The sequence below is a fragment of the Phocoena sinus genome, chromosome 11 (assembly GCF_008692025.1).
Source record: "Phocoena sinus isolate mPhoSin1 chromosome 11, mPhoSin1.pri, whole genome shotgun sequence".
Classification (NCBI taxonomy): Eukaryota; Metazoa; Chordata; class Mammalia; order Artiodactyla; family Phocoenidae; genus Phocoena; species Phocoena sinus.
In genome coordinates, this window is record NC_045773.1 from 39,932,509 (window position 1) to 39,948,271 (window position 15,763).

At 45.5% G+C, this 15,763-nt stretch overlaps 1 protein-coding gene across 7 annotated transcripts in view; it reads left to right on the forward strand.

The window, feature by feature from the left end:
* Positions 1-2,001: 2,001 nt before the first annotated feature.
* MAP4 (microtubule associated protein 4) overlaps positions 2,002-15,763 on the forward strand; it is a 170,781-nt gene continuing 157,019 nt past the window's right edge. For all 7 annotated transcript variants that reach the window (XM_032649821.1, XM_032649823.1, XM_032649825.1 and 4 more), the window contains exon 1: positions 2,002-2,148. The gene's annotated coding sequence lies outside the window, so the exon portion shown is untranslated. The remainder of the gene's footprint in view (positions 2,149-15,763) is intronic.

Below are 15,763 nucleotides of genomic sequence, written 5' to 3' on the forward strand. Positions count from 1 at the left end.
GTGTGCTTTTCTTCAGTGGGCTTTGGTGTGAAGTAATGCTAATTTCCATGAGAGAGGAAACCTAATCATTTTTATCTTTGTACATGTGCCCTTCACTGTGTGACCCTTCCTGATGTGCAGGTACTCAGTCAACATCTGTTGGATGAATGAATTCAGGCTTGCAATGGTAGTTCCCCTACTTTGGAGTCTGGGTAAGGTGAGAGAGGGGGAAATCTCTGGGTTTGGGCCAAGACACCTGTCTTATTAATTGGTGTGTGATCCAGATCAGTCATTTCAGTTTTCTGTGATTGGCTTAAAGTCCTTTCCAGGGCTCCAAATTCGCAGTGCTATCCCTTTTCCACTTATCCTTTAATTTATTTAATTTTAAGTATAGTTGATATGCAATATAATGTTAGTTTCAAGTGTACAACATAGTGAGTCAATATTTATTTATTAATTTATTTTTTGGCAGCACCCCCAACGCTTGTGGGATCTTAGTTCCCCAACCAGGGATTGAACCCGCGTCCTCAGCAGTGAAAATGTAGAGTCCTAACCACTGGACCACCAGAGAATTCCCAGTGATTCAACATTTAAATACATTACAAAATGATCACCACAATGTCTAGTAACCATCTTTCACCATACAAAATTATTACAGTATTTAGTATTATCAACTATATTCCTCATGCTCTATATTACATCTCTGTGACTTACTTATAATTAGAAGTTTGTACCTCTTAATCCCCTTCACCTATATTGCCCAACTCCTCACCCTTCTCCTCTCTAGCAACCACCAGTTAGGTAAGTCACTAAAGTTCTGTTTGTTTTCTCATCTGTAAAATGATAATAAGAACATGAATACCAACCATATAGGATTGTTGTGATCATTTAAATGAGTTATTAGGTATCACATACTTAGAGAATGCGTGGAATATAGTGAGCATTCAATACAGCGTCAGCTATCACTTTTAACTTCTGGACCAGCGTTACCCAGCAGAAATGCAATGTGAACCAAACAGTGATTCTACTTTTTCTGTAGTTACATTTTATTTTTTTAATTTCTTTATTTGGCTGTATTGGGTCTTTGTTGCTGCTCGCGGGCTTTCTCTAGTTGCAGCAAGCAGGGGCTACTCTTCGTTGCGGTGCGCGGGCTTCTCATTTTGGTGGCTTGTCTTGTTGCAGGGCACGGGCTCTAGGCGCGCGGGCTTCAGTAGTTGTGGTACGTGGGCTCAGTCGTGGTGGCTCGCGGGCTTAGTTGCTCTGCAGGGATTGAACCCGCGTCCCCTGCATTGGCAAGCGGATTCTTAACCACTGCGCCACCAGGGAAGTCCCTCCAGTAGTTACATTTAAAAAGTAGTAAAAAAGAAATATGAAATTGTTTTTAAAAATATGTTTTTACTTAACCAAAGATATTCAAACCTGCAATTTTGTAATGACCCAAATTGTAATCAATGATTATGAATGAGCTATTTTATATATATTTTTAAGTCTCGGAAATTCGGTGTGTTATTCATAAAGTATCTCAACTTGGAACAAGCCACGTCCACTTGTGGCTGGTGGCAGAGCGGCCCAGGAGAGGCCCCCCAGCTGCGTCCTCATCCCGCTAGGGTTCTTTCCAGCGCCCAGCTGGCCAGCGCCCCAGGCCCCGCCCCGCGCCCCCTCCCAGGTTACGTCATAGAGCCACAGGCCCGGCCGCATGTGCCCCGCCGCTCCACATCCTCCCCGCTCCAGGCACCAACTTCTAAAAGGAAGCGACGATCAATGCACAGAGCAGCGGAGTAGGCCGGTCTGTCCTCCCGCCGCTCTGGCGGCAGCGGGCGGGCGGGAGGCGGGCGTCTGAAGCCCCCATGCGTACCTCTCCCCCAACGGCCCACCGCTTGGCCGCTACCCCGGCGGGGTCGAGGCGGCGGGGCCGGCGCCTATTGGTCCGCCGCTGTCGTCCGCCCGCCCCCTCACCGCGCTTATTGGCAGGAGACGCGGCGCCCGCGGAATAGGCGGTGGCGGCGTCCCTCCCTCGCGCCGGCCCTCAAGAGGGCGACGAGGAAGCGGCCTCTCCCTGCGTCCCGCCCCTCGGACTCACTCGCTGGCTCCCGGCTCCTCCCGGCTGCTCTCGGCCTCTCCCGGCTCCCTCCGGCTCCGGCTCAGGCTCCGGCGCGGCGGCGGCGGCGGGTAGGTGCAGCGGCAGGCGGGGCCCCGTCAGAGGGGTGGCCTCCCCACTGCCCCCAGGACTGCCCGAGCCTCGCCCCGCGGCCGCCCGGGACCCCACCAGGCCCTCCCGAGGCGGGGAAGGGCGGTGGCCGCCGGCTTTGGGACGCGGGGGCGGCCGGGCGGGGGGGCCTGCGGGCGTGATATTCCAAGTCTTCGAGGCGCGATCCGGAGACCCGCCGGGCGGGGCGGGCTGAGAAGTCCAGCTGCTGGGGTCTGGAGCGGTGGGGTCGAGAGGCACGCCTTGGGCGGGGGATGGGGCTGAGCCTGGGGAGCGAGGGTCGGCTGCAGCCTGGGGCCCTGGGTGGGGCTCGGGGACATAGGAGAACTCAAAGGTTGTCCCGTGAGGTTTGGGGGGTCAGTTGAAGTGGGGCTGAGGCGAGCCTTAGAGAGGGTGCAGGGTCAGGCCCCGGTGGGGCTCGGGGACGTAGAACTCAAAGGTTGTCCCGTGAGGCTTTGGGGGGTCAGTTGAGGTGGGACTGAGGCGAGCCTTAGAGAGTGTGCAGGGTCAGGGGTTACGGGAGGGGCTGGAGGGTGGTCGGGAGAACGGGGCCCCAGGCAGGGCTCTTCCTGCGTTTGTGGCCCTAGCACTGTTTGGGGACTAAGCATGTTTCTGGCTGCGGGAGTGCGCAGGGGTCGCTCGCTGTAAAGGGTGGGGATGCGAGGATAGGACAGGCACCTCGGGGGCAGTTGGAAATGTTACCCAGAACAGAGATTGTGATTTAGCACATGGACCAGGTTCTCCGCTAGTATGTTGCTTGAGCTCTTCGGTGAAATTACCCTGTGGGGGGGTGGGGGTGGCGGGGGATGTTAGGGTTTTCCTTCCATCCAGGAATGGGTAAATTAAATGCATTTGCTGCTTTGGAGAGGAGACAGTGATTACGCTTAGGTCTGTGTTTAAGGACCCAGACCCAGAGTGAAACGTGCTTCTCGGGATGGTTAGTGTTACCCAGCTTTCTCCTGGGAACCCCCTTTTCTCCTCACCCTCCTCGGTTCAGTTACAGTATTGCTCCCCAGGGCCTCTCGATTCCCTCTCCCTGGCTCCCTAGGATTGCAGTGTTTCTTGCTCTGCGTGTGTGTGTCTCCCGCCCATTTTCCTGCTGCTGCGCTTTTGGCAACTGCCTTTGCTCTTTCCCAGGGATGGTTGTGGCATTGCATCAGGGGATATTTGTGCTTGTAATTTGCTCACTCAGCCCGGGAAGAGGGAGAATAGTATGCTGCAGAGATGGGGGTGGGGTGGGGTGGGGGTGCCGTCAGCTCGGCTGGGCAGACAGAGAAATGGGTGTGGTGAGGGAATACAGCTGCTCTAGGCCTATAGGGTAACACTGTCCAGTCATCAGCTCAAAGAGATTCAAAGAGCGGCAGCAGCAGCTATTTTTATAAATCAGTTCTGAATCCAAGCTGAGCACATGGATTTAGAGTGAACAGTTGTCATGCTCTAACTATTATGGGCTGGGTGTTTGGTAGACAACACTAGAGTTGCTAAGCAAGAGACTCCATCTGTACAGTACAGGGGATACTTTACTTGTAGCATTTTAACTGCGCTTCTCAATTCTCTTGCATGGTACATCTCTTGTCAGGGGATGTCTTTTAAATTGATGTGGTTTGATGGTCCATACCGCTGTTTTTCGTTTTTTTTTTTAAGAATTTATTTATTTATTTTTGGCTGTGTTGGGTCTTTGTTGCTGCGTACGGGCTTTCTCTAGTTGCAACGAGCGGGAACCACTCTTCGTGGCGGTGCGCAGGCTTCTCGTTGCGGTGGCTTCTCTTGTTGTGGAGCACGGGCTCTAGGCGTGCGGGCTTCAGTAGTTGTGGCTCGCGGGCTCTAGAGCGCAGGCTCAGTAGTTGTGGCGCACGGGCTTAGTTGCTCCCCAGCATGTGAGATCTTCCCAGACCAGGGCTCGAACCCGTGTCCCTGGCATTGGCAGGTGGATTCTTAACCACTGGGCCACCAGGGAAGTCCCATACTGCTGCTTTTTAAATGAAATGTTTTTACCTCAATTATACACTTCCTTTCAAATTTGCCTTAAATATAATAAAGCTATCACTTTTTGAGCACTTGGCATCTTCCAGGCACTAGTTGTTGGTGTTTATTTACAGATGAGGAAATTGAGACTGACAGGAATCAAGGTCACACAGATAAAGTGGCATCCACACCAAGGTCCCTCTGACTCCCACAGTAGTTCAGAAACTGGACATTTCAGAAACTGGACATTTTTGGTTCACATGGGTGATTCAAGCACTTAAGAATTTATTCATGCAGAGTAATCTCACTGGAGACTGATAAGCCAGATATAAGTTTATTTACGTCAGGGACTTCCCTGGTGGTCCATGGGTAAGACTGTGCTCCCAATGCAGGGGGCCGGGTTCAATCCCTGGTTGGGGAATTAGATCCTGCATGCATGCATGCCACAACTAAGAGTCCACATGCCGCAATAAAGATCCTGCGTGCCGCAGCGAAGACCCAGTGCAGCCAAAATAAATAAATATTTAAAAATTAAAAAAATTATTTATGTCCAAAGTTTTAAGTGCCATATGCACATGGGAATTAATTATCCACTGGCCGGGGAACCTCCTTTGTTTCTGGGCAGCCAAATCAGTAATAAGGATGCAGTTGATTATAGAAGTGAAACTAAGGGCATTGTATGTTCTTAGGGGATGTTTTAATCAAGTCACAGAAGCCTAGTGGGTCTGCCTTCTTTCTCCACTATGCAAACTCCTATTGGGTTGGCCAAAAAGTTTCTTTGGGCTTTTTTCTGTAACTTATGGAATATTTATGTTGGACGGTGCTGGGGAGATTCTCACACGTTTCCCCACTGTCTCAGTTTTTTAAGTCAACTCTTCATATATTTGTCATACCAGCATATACTTACTTGAGTTAAAATTCCCAAATTTATAAATAAGTTTATATTACATATTAAAAAAGTCATTTTCCATTGTTTGCTGACAGTGAAGGAAACACCTGTCTTTCTTATGCCTAAGCTTTATTTTTTAGAGGGTATGAAAACTTCTATTAATTAATTGGCTTTCAGGGGAGAGTAGGACAAGTTTGTCATACTTTTTCAAAATGGCTTGAGAACAAGGAAAGATACTTGCAGTTTTAATTTTGGTTGTAGGGTGGGGGTGGGAATGAGTGTTCCCTTGTGTGGTTTGAACCTCCCACCTACATCAAGATAGGTTGCTTAGTTTTAGAGATATGGTTTCTATTGATCTTAGGGTCTTGTTCTTTCTCCTAATCTTGTTTCTGAATTTGGTGGTCCATCCTTTGGCTGCATAAACTTTTGCTGTTGATACTTCAAATTTTTGACATCGCTATTTTCCTCCTCCTCCTTCTCCTCCTCCTTTTTAAATATTAAGCATCAGTCGTTGATATGTAGGTTTTATTTTTCTTTAAAAAGCGAGAAAATCTGAGAGGAACATTTTGAAGTCATCTTGGTGTAGTTCATTTGACTTGCTCAGTGTGAAAAGGAAACCGAGTAGATATCAACTGATTTCACTTTGTCCTTCTAAATGGCACTCTTAGAACCAGGTTACTGTGGCCTTATTGCTAGGAGTGAGTATGCTGAGGACAGTTAGGGTCAAGAAAGGGGATAGAGCAAACATATATATGAGGGGTTTGTACACACTACCTTCTTAGAGCATTGTAGGCTAATTTCTCAACACAGACCTTAGGGGAATTACTTTGTATGTCATTAAAATTTTAAGCTTGAAAGTCAACCGAATGTACTTTTGTGATTCTTTACAGGTTGAAAAGTTAATCTTCTCACCGTAAAACCCATTAAAAATAAATAAATAATTTTTGGCCGCATCTGGTGCTGTGCGTGGGCTTTCTCTAGTTGCAGAGGGCAGAGGCTACTCTTTATCGCGGTGCGTCAGCCTCTCATTGCGGTGGCTTCTCTTGTTGCAGAGCACAGGCTCTAGGCATGCAGCCTTCAGTAGTTGTGGCATGTGGGCTTCAGTAGTTGTGGCTCATGGGCTCTAGAGCATAGGCTCAGTAATTGTGGTGCACGGGCTTATTTGCTCTGTGGCATGTGGGATCTTCCCAGACCGGGGCTCGAACCCATGTCTCCTGCATTGGCAGGCGGATTCTTTTTTTTTTTTTTTAATTTATTTTTTATTTTTGGCTGTGTTGGGTCTTGGTTGCTGCGCGCAGGCTTTCTCTAGTTGCAGCGAGCGGGGGCCACTCTTCCCTGCGGTGCACGGTCCTCTCATTGCGGTGGCCTCTCTTGTTGCGGAACACTGGCTCTAGGCTCGTGGGCTCAGTAACCGTGACTTGCAGGCTCTAGAGCGCAGGCTCAGCAGTTGTGGTGCACGGGTTCAGTTGCTCGGCGGCATGTGGGATCTTCCCGGACCAGGGCTCGAACCCGTGTCCCCTGCATTGGCAGGAGGATTCTTAACCACTGTGCCATCAGGGAAGCCCGGCAGGCGGATTCTTAACCACTGCGCCACCAGGGAAGCCCCGTAAAATCCATTTTGTTAGTTTGCATTTAAGAATCGTTTGAAATGTATTTATAACCTTTCCTCACTCTCCCTAATTTTACAAGGTAAAATGCAATTTAAAAAAACCTTTTATTTTGAGATAATTTTAGATTACAGAAGAGTTGTAAAGATAGTACACAATTTCTGTATACTCTTCATTCAGCTTCCCTTAATGTTAACATCTTATATAATCATCATACATTTATCAAAATTAAGAAATCAACATTAGTTGTTTTTTTTTTGTTTTGTTTTGTTTTTTTGCTGTGCGCGGGCCTCTCACTGTTGTGGCCTCTCCCGTTGCGGAGCACAGGCTCCGGACGTGCAGGCTCAGCGGCCATGGCTCACGGGCCCAGCCGCTCCGCGGCATGTGGGATCTTCCCGGACCGGGGAACGAACCCGTGTCCCCTGCATCGGCAGGCGAACTCTCAACCACTGCGCCACCAGGGAAGCCCTTTTTTTTTTAATGTATTTATTTATTTTTGGCTGCGTTGGGTGTCTTTGTTGCTGCACGCAGGCTTTCTCTAGTTGCGGTGAGCAGGGGCTACTCTTTGTTGCAGTGCGCGGGCTTCTCCTCACGGTGGCCTCTCCTGTTGCGGAGCATGGGCTCTAGGCGTGTGGTCTTCAGTAGTTGTGTCACATGGACTCAGTAGTTGTGGCTTGTGGGCTCCAGAGCGCAGGCTCAGTAGTTGTGGCGCATGGGCCTAGTTGCTCCGCGGCATGTGGGATCTTCCCGGACCAGGGCTCGAACCCGTGTCCTCTGTGTTGGCAGGCAGATTCTTAACCACTGCACCACCAGAGAAGCCCTAAGAAATCAACATTAGTTTAATGTTATCAACTAACTTACAGACTTTCCTCTGATTTCCCCAGTTTTTCCACACTGATACTCTTTTTGTGTTACAGGATTCAATCCAGGATACCACATTGCACTTAAGATGTCATGGTTCCTTAGTTTCTCCCAACCAGTGACAGTTTCTTGGTTTCTCCTTGCTTTTGATGCTTGACACTTTTGAAGAATGGTGGTCATTCGTAGAGTGTTCCTGAATTTGCATTTTCTGTTTTCTCTTGATTAGCCTGAGTGAGGTTAGGCATTTTAGGCAAGATTACCAGAGAGATGGTATGCCCTTCTTGTCCCATCATATTTCATATCAGAGGATATCTGATATCAACACGACTTATGACTGATGTTAACTTTGGTAGCTTGATTGAAGGTCGTGTGGCTACCTGCTTTCAATAAAGTGACTCTTTTTCCGTTTCCTTACTTCATTTGTTAAAAGCTAGAAATGAGTCACTGAGTAAAGCCCACACTCCAGGGCAAGGGAATTTAAGCTCCACCTCCTGAAGGGATGAGTATCAAAGAATTTGTGAGCATAAGTTAAAACCACCCACAGTAATTAGTAAATATCTCTGTGAGGCTAAACAAAGATCTGATTTTCTTTCTTAAAGTTTCATCCATTAATTTTAGCATTCGGCAGTGAAACTTGCCTGCAGCAGCAATTATTATTGTGTTACTCTAGTGGTGATTTTCTGTTTCCCTCATTCCTCCTACATTTATTATTTGGAATTCTTCTGTAAGGAAGATTTGTGCCTTTCCCCCATTTATTTATTTAATCATTTATATCAGTATGGATTCATGAACATTTTTCTCCCTTTGGATTGTAATCCAGTACTATATTTTGTTGCATAAATTCTTATAGCTTTGGCCATTTGCCACCTATGTTCTTTTGACATGAGCCCCCCCTCCCCCCACTTCTTTTGGATCACATTTTTACTTTCTGGTGCTGCAAGATGCTCCAGTCTCATTTTTTTTTTTTTTTTTGCTGTACGTGGGCCTCTCACTGTTGTGGCCTCTCCCGTTGTGGAGCACAGGCTCCGGACGCACAGGCTCAGCAGCCATGGCTCACGGGCCCAGCCGCTCCGCGGCATGTGGGATCTTCCCAGGCCAGGGCACGAACCTGCGTTCCCTGCATCAGCAGGCGGACTCTCAACCACTGCGCCACCAGGGAAGCCCCAGTCTCATCTTTATTTCCCCAGCCCTGGCCCTAGAACCAACCATTTCTTCAACGAGCTCTGGTTTCTTTTATTGCAGAAAAATATTTAGAAACCAAGGTCTGGTTTCTAAATGAACTGGGTGTACTCATTGCTACTGGGATATCACTGCTTCTTGGCACTCTTAGGGAACAGAGCTGGGAAATATATGTATGTATACTGACCCGGGTATACACATACCTGTTTTGTTTTGTTTTGGACACGTGTCGCAGCTTGCAGGATCTTAGTTCCCCCGACCAGGGATTGAACCTGCGCCCTCAACAGTGAAAGGGCAGAGAGTCCTAACCACTGGACCACCAGGGAATTCCCTACACAGATCTGTTTCTGTATCTATCTGTATATAAATACAATCATGGATTCATACTGGTCTCTTCTGACTCTAATCCAGCACCACAGAGTTCATTCTAGCATTCACCTCCTTGCTTATTTGTAATTTCTTTCTCTGTCAGTGAGAAACTTGGTTCTTATTATTTATAATAGATTACTTAATAGTTCAACTGTAGTGTATGTGTAAAGTAGGAAAATGCAAGGTTTTTTTTTAGTATTTCTTTTTTTTAATTTAAATTTTATTTTATAGTGGAGTGTAACTGATTTACAATATTATGTTAGTTTCAGGTGGAAAATGCAGTTTTAATTGTCACATAAGATAAATTCTAAAGTATTTTGCAGTTAACTAATTTAAATTATATTCCTGTAATATTGGTATTTTAAATTACTATTTTTCAGTTCCAGTGGAGAGGTGAAGTCATTTGCCCCTGGCCAAACAGGAAGTGAGTGACTGTAGCTGGAATTGGTGACCTATTCTCACTCCCAATGAAAAGCTTAATCCCAAGCAAAGCAGTCTCTTCATATCAAGTATCTTGACCAACAGGTCAACCTTTATCCCTTCTTGGTGGGATTGTTCCTTTTAATTAAAGAAATTCCTGGGTTTTAGGTTTTTTTTTTAAACTTTGGCAGTGTTGAGAGCAAAAATAATTACTTTACTGGACTTCTTCCTACTTGTAGAATCATAGACTTGGTAGAGATCTTAGAGATAATCTAGTGCAGTTTTTCACACAGTATAAGTGATTCATCCAGTTCTCTCTTTTAGGAAGTATTCCCCTAGACAGGGACTTCACAGCTGGTGGCTATCAATTCCAGGTTTGCAAATTTGTCATTTTAGAAAGACTTCCTTGATAATTATCTCAGAGCTGCCTCCCTGCAGTTTTTATTCACTGGTTCTAATTTTGCTGTCTACAATTATTCCTTGTAGCTCCAATCTCCACTTTACAGCTATTTAGTTACAGTTATTTTGTCCCACTTAAATTTTTTATTTTCCAGACTAAACAGTTTTTTCCTTCTAGCCACCTCTTCTGAAATGTGCTTTCTAAACTTTTTACTGTGTGGGCATCATCCTCTGGACACGCTACAGTTTGTCAGTTTGTCACATATGTTCTGATCCAGATACTACTGTATTAGGCCCTGAAAGTAAAGTGATTAAGGAATTTAAAATGATCCCTGCCCTTGGGGAGCTTAGTTTCCATCAATGTTGCTTTAGAATAAATTAGGTTCTTTTTTCTTTCAATATCCACTTTTCAGTGTTAGTTTTTACTTGTCTGGTAGTAAGGTCACCTGTAGGTCTTTTTTTCTCTAGAACTGCTATTAACCCAAGTCTTTGTCCTCAGTTGGTTGTTTGTTTGGTTTTTTAAAATTAATTAATTAATTTATTTTTGGCAGTGTTGGATCTTCGTTGCTGCGCGTGGGCTTTCTCTAGTTGTGGTGTGGGGGGGCTACTCGTTGCGGTGTGCAGACTTCTCGTTGCGGTGGCTTCTCTCGTTGCGGTGGCTTCTCTTGTTGCCGAGCACGGGCTCTAGGCGTGTGGGCTTCAGTAGTTGTGGCATGCGGGCTCAGTAGTTGTGGCTTGCGGGCTCTAGAGCGCAGGCTCAGTAGTTGTGGCGCATGGGCTTAGTTGCTCCGCGGCATGTGGGATCTTCTGGCCCAGGGCTCAAACCCGTGTCCCCTGCACTGGTAAGTGGATTCTTAACCACTGCGCCACCAGGGAAGCCCCTGGTTGGTTTTTTGAATCTATGTGTTGGACTTTTTTACACTCCTGTACTCCTTCTGTAACTCCTGATTTCTGTCCATTGTTCCAAAGGGGAATCCTGATTCTGTTATCCTTTGCCTTTGTTATCCTTTCTATGTCTATAACTTTGATTTGTTCTTTCTTTATTTTTCCTTGAATAGATTAAGAAAATATTCACCTAGAGAATGCCAAGATCAGATCCTAATAGTAGGTAATTAGAAATAAAACTTCATGCTTTATTTTCTCCTTACTTCTGACTTTATTACTCTATTTTTTTTTTTTTTTTTTAAATTAAAAAATTATTTACTTATTTGGTTGCACCGGGTCTTAGTTGTGGCAGGCAGGCTCCTTAGTTGTGGCATGTGGGCTCCTTAGTTGTGGCAGGTGGGCTTCTCAGTTGTGGTCCATGGGCTCCTTAGTTGTGTCATGCAAACTCTTAGTTACGGCATGCATGTGGGATCTAGTTCCCTGACCAGGGATCGAGCCTGGGCCTCCGATATTGGAGTCTTAGCCATTGGACCACCAGGGAAGTCCCCTGTTCTCTTGTTATTATTTTGTCTACCTTTCATTACCAGACATGAAGAAATTTTTTTTTTTTGGCCATGCTGCCTGGCATGTGGAATCTTAGAATCTTAGTTCCCTGACCAGGGATTGAACCCAAACCCCCTTTAGTGGGATCTCAGAGTCTTAACCACTGGATCGCCAGGGAACTCCCAAGAAATTCTTTTTTTTTTTTTTTTTTTTTTTTTTTGCGGTACGCGGGCCTCTCACTGTTGTGGCCCCTCCCGTTGCGGAGCACAGGCTCCGGACGCGCAGGCTCAGTGGCCATGGCTCACGGGCCCAGCCGCTCCGCGGCATGTGGGATCTTCCCGGACCGGGGCACGAACCCGTGTCCCCTGCATCAGCAGGCGGACTCTCAACAACTGCGCCACCAGGGAAGCCCCCAAGAAATTCTTTTAAAAAAGCATCCTTAAAAAAAAAAAAAAAAAAAAAAAAAGCATCCTTGGGGGAATTCCCTGGTGGTCCAGTGGTTAAGACTCCACGCTGTCACTGCAGAGGGCCCTGGTTCAATATCTGGTCGGGGAACTCAGATCCTGTAAGCTGCACAGTATGGTCAAAAAAAAAAATTATAGTTTTCTTTTTATCAAATTCATTTATTTTATTTATTATTTTTGGCTACGTTGGGTCTTTGTTGTTGCGTGCGGGCTTTCTCTAGTTGTGATGAGCGGGGGCTACTCTTCCTTGTGGTGTGTGGGCTTCTCATTGCAGTGGCTTCTCGTGGAGCACGGGCTCTAGGCACGTGGGCTTCAGTAGTTGTGGCTCACGGGCTTCAGTAGTTGTGGCTCGCGGGCTTTAGAGCGCAGGCTCAGTAGTTGTGGCACATGGGCTTAGTTGGTCCGCAGCATATGGGATCTTCCCGGACCAAGGCTCGAGCCCATGTCCCCTGCATTGGCAGGCGGATTCTTAACCACTGCGCCACCAGGGAAGCCCTAGATTTTTTTTTTTTTTTTTTTTTTTTGGCGGTACACGGGCCTCTCACTGTTGTGGCCTCTCCCGTTGTGGAGCACAGGCTCCGGACGCGCAGGCTCAGCAGCCATGGCTCACGGGCCCAGCCGCTCCGCGGCGTGCGGGATCTTCCCGGACCGGGGCACAAACCCATGTCCCCTGCATCGGCAGGCAGACTCTCAACCACTGCACCACCAGGGAAGCCCCTAGATTCTTAAATATATATTTAATTACTGAGTCAGGCAGTGTGTAAATTTAAGGCTTTTGATACATTTTGCAAAATTGCTTTCTGGAAAATTGTACATTCTTACCAATGCCCATTTCATCATACCCTTGGTAGCACTGAGAATTATCATTAAGAAAATTTTATCATTAAAAAAATTATACATTAAAAATTGCTAATTTAATAGGTTAAATAGGAAAAATCTCACTGTTTTAATCACATCTGTCTTTTTTTTAAACAGTGACAGAAAAAGTATTGCATAGTAATATACCTAATAATCAAGGGTAAGATTGGATCACTAAGAATGAGTTTCTCTGCAATAGCTGGTTGCCTAGTACTCAATCACTGTCCATTTTAGCGTGATTCTCTTGGGTTGGGTATAATTTAAAGTGAATGTCAGCAGGCTACCCAGACAGCTGTTCTTTAGCAAACTAAAATCGGGGTAACATTAATAACGGAGACAAAAGAAATGTTTGAAGGGTATTCTGAACAATTTTATATGCATACTGTAGCTGAGGCTTGCTGAAATGCCCTAGGGGCAAACAAGCCAGTTCATCAGTCAGGAATAGGGGTGCCTTTCAACTAGTCTATCTCACAAGGTTGTTGTGAGAATTAAGAGATATGTGAATGGGAAAGTACCCTTTAAAATGCTAGTGAGATATTGCCTAGTGATCCATATCAAAGTATAGTCTTGGTGGATATGGAATTGGTGGTGTATTGGTGTTTTCAATGGAAATTGCATTGTCTCTAAGTTTTGTTTTTATCATATATATAGTAAATTGGCTGTGAAACATGAAATTCATGGACTCATGAAACCACTTTGAGGCCCAGAATAATTGTCTTCTTTGAGGTCACATGCCACATTTGTAGCTGAGTCAGGACTTGAAGTTTAATCTCTAGCATTCTTTTTACTATGTTCAGCTTAATACTACAGGTACTTCTGTTATTTGTGCATAGCACTGTGATAAGTGCTGCAGGTGATTTTTTCATTTTAATTTTATTTCTTTGATTTTTTGTTTTGTTTTGTTTGTTTGTTTTTGGCTTGAGGGCTCTTAGTTCCTGGTCAGGGATTGAACCCCCGGGCCACAGCAGTGAAAGCACCGAGTCCTAACCACTGGACTGCCAGGGAATTTCCTTTTTTTTTTTTTTGCTATGTTGTTAAACATTTTTTTCCCACAATTTTTAAAGCTTATAGTCCATTTATAGTTACTATAAGATATTGGCTGTATTCCCTGTGTTGTACAATATATCCTTGTAGCTTATTTTTATCTATCTATTTATTTATTTATTTATGGCTGCGTTAGGTCTTCGTTGCTGCATGCGGGCTTTCTGTAGTTGCAACGAGCAGGGGCTACTCTTCGTTGCGGTGTGCGGGCTTCTCATTGCGGTGGCTTCTCTTGTTGCGGAGCACCGGCTCTAGGTGCACGGGCTTCAGTAATTGTGGCACATGGGCTCAGTAGTTGTGGTTCACGGGCTCTAGAGCACAGGCTCAGCAGTTGTGGCACACAGGCTTAGTTGCTCTGCAGCATGTGGGATCTTCGCGGACCAGGGCTTGAACCCGGGTTCCCTGCACTGGCAGGCGGATTCTTAACCACTGTGCCACCAGGGAAGTCCCGTAGCTTATTTCATATGTAATAGTTTGTACCACTTAATCCACTACCCCATCTTGCCCCTCCCCCCTTCCCTCTCCCCACTGGTAACCACTAGTTTGTTCTCTATATCTGTGAGTCTGCTTTTTTGTATATTCACTAGTCTGTTATATTCACTAGTCTGTTGTATTTTTTGGGTTCCACATATAAGTGATATCATACAGTTAAATATACTATTCTTTAAAACAGTTCTTCAAATGCTTCTTTCTTGGCCTTGAGGTGGTAATGAAGAGATGGTATTATTCAGGCAATCAGAAGCATAAAGATTATAGATTCTTAGGATTAAAAGTATAAGGACCCTTAGAGAGGAGTGTAATACACCATACCTTAGGTATTATGTTCGGTTTTAAGAACCACATTTTCAGAGACATGGATGATCTAGAGCCTATCCAGAAGAAAACTGTCTGGCTTGTGATGAAAGTAGACATCAAATTATTTGAGGTACTATTTAAGGAGTTAGAGCTATTTCCTTTGGAGAAGAAATAGGTGGGGGCAGCTATTTTCAAATATATCAAGATCTGGCAAGTGGAAGAGGTATTAGATTTAGTATTTTGTTGCTTTGGCAGAACAGAACCATCAAGTCAAGTTAAGGAGAAAAGTGGAATGGAACTTCCTTAGAAGGTAGTGAGTTTCCTTTGACTACTAATGTTAGAGCAGAGCCTGGGTCGTGGTCTAGAGATACTGAGAAGGTGGTTAGGTTGAATCACCTTCAAGGTCTTTGTAAGTGGTTTTTTTTTTTTTTTTTTTTTTTTTTTTTTTTGCGGTACGCGGGCCTCTCACTGCTGCGGCCTCTCCCGCTGCAGAGCACAGGCTCCGGACACACAGGCCCAGCGGCCATGGCTCACGGGCCCAGCCGCTCCGCGGCACGTGGGATCCTCCCGGACCGGGGCACGAACCCGTGTCCCCTGCATCGGCAGGCGGACTCTCAACCACTGCGCCACCAGGGAAGCCCCCGTAAGTGGTTTTTAATATTATTGAGTACAGATCCCTTTGAGAATCTAACACCTCCTATGTATGCATATGTCTATTTTGCTCTCACCCTAGAAAAGTACTTTTTCTGGGTATAGAATTGTATGTTTGCTTATATTTTCTTTCATATTGGATTTTTCATTCCATTATCTTTTGGCTTACACTGTTACTGTTGGGAAGTTACTCTTGGTGTTCGTTTCTGTCAAGTATTCTGTGGCAGTCCTAGTAGTTGATTACCTAAAATTATGTACAATTTGAGGGTACTTGGCTTATCCCCAGATTATGAGAACCTTGGGTGCCAGTGCACATAATGGATATTCTGTGGCAATAATTTCTCAGGAATTTTTTGTTCTTTTGCCACTACTGCAGGCTTCTTTGTGTCCCCTGGGGTTGTGGAAAATTGGGTCTTGGTTTAAATCTGGTTCACCTTGAGAGGTAAAGTGGGATGTCTCTTTATAAGACTTAACCTTGGGAGGGCCCTGATTTCTGTCTCCCTTGCTCTGCTTGGCCCTTGAACTGAAGCTCTAGATTAGGGCTTTTCAGATTTTATTGTGTATATAGAGGGTATGGTTATAATGGAGATTCTGATTCTGAGGAACCAAATTCACCTATTGAAGAATATCTTGGTTGCTTCCAAGTTTTGAC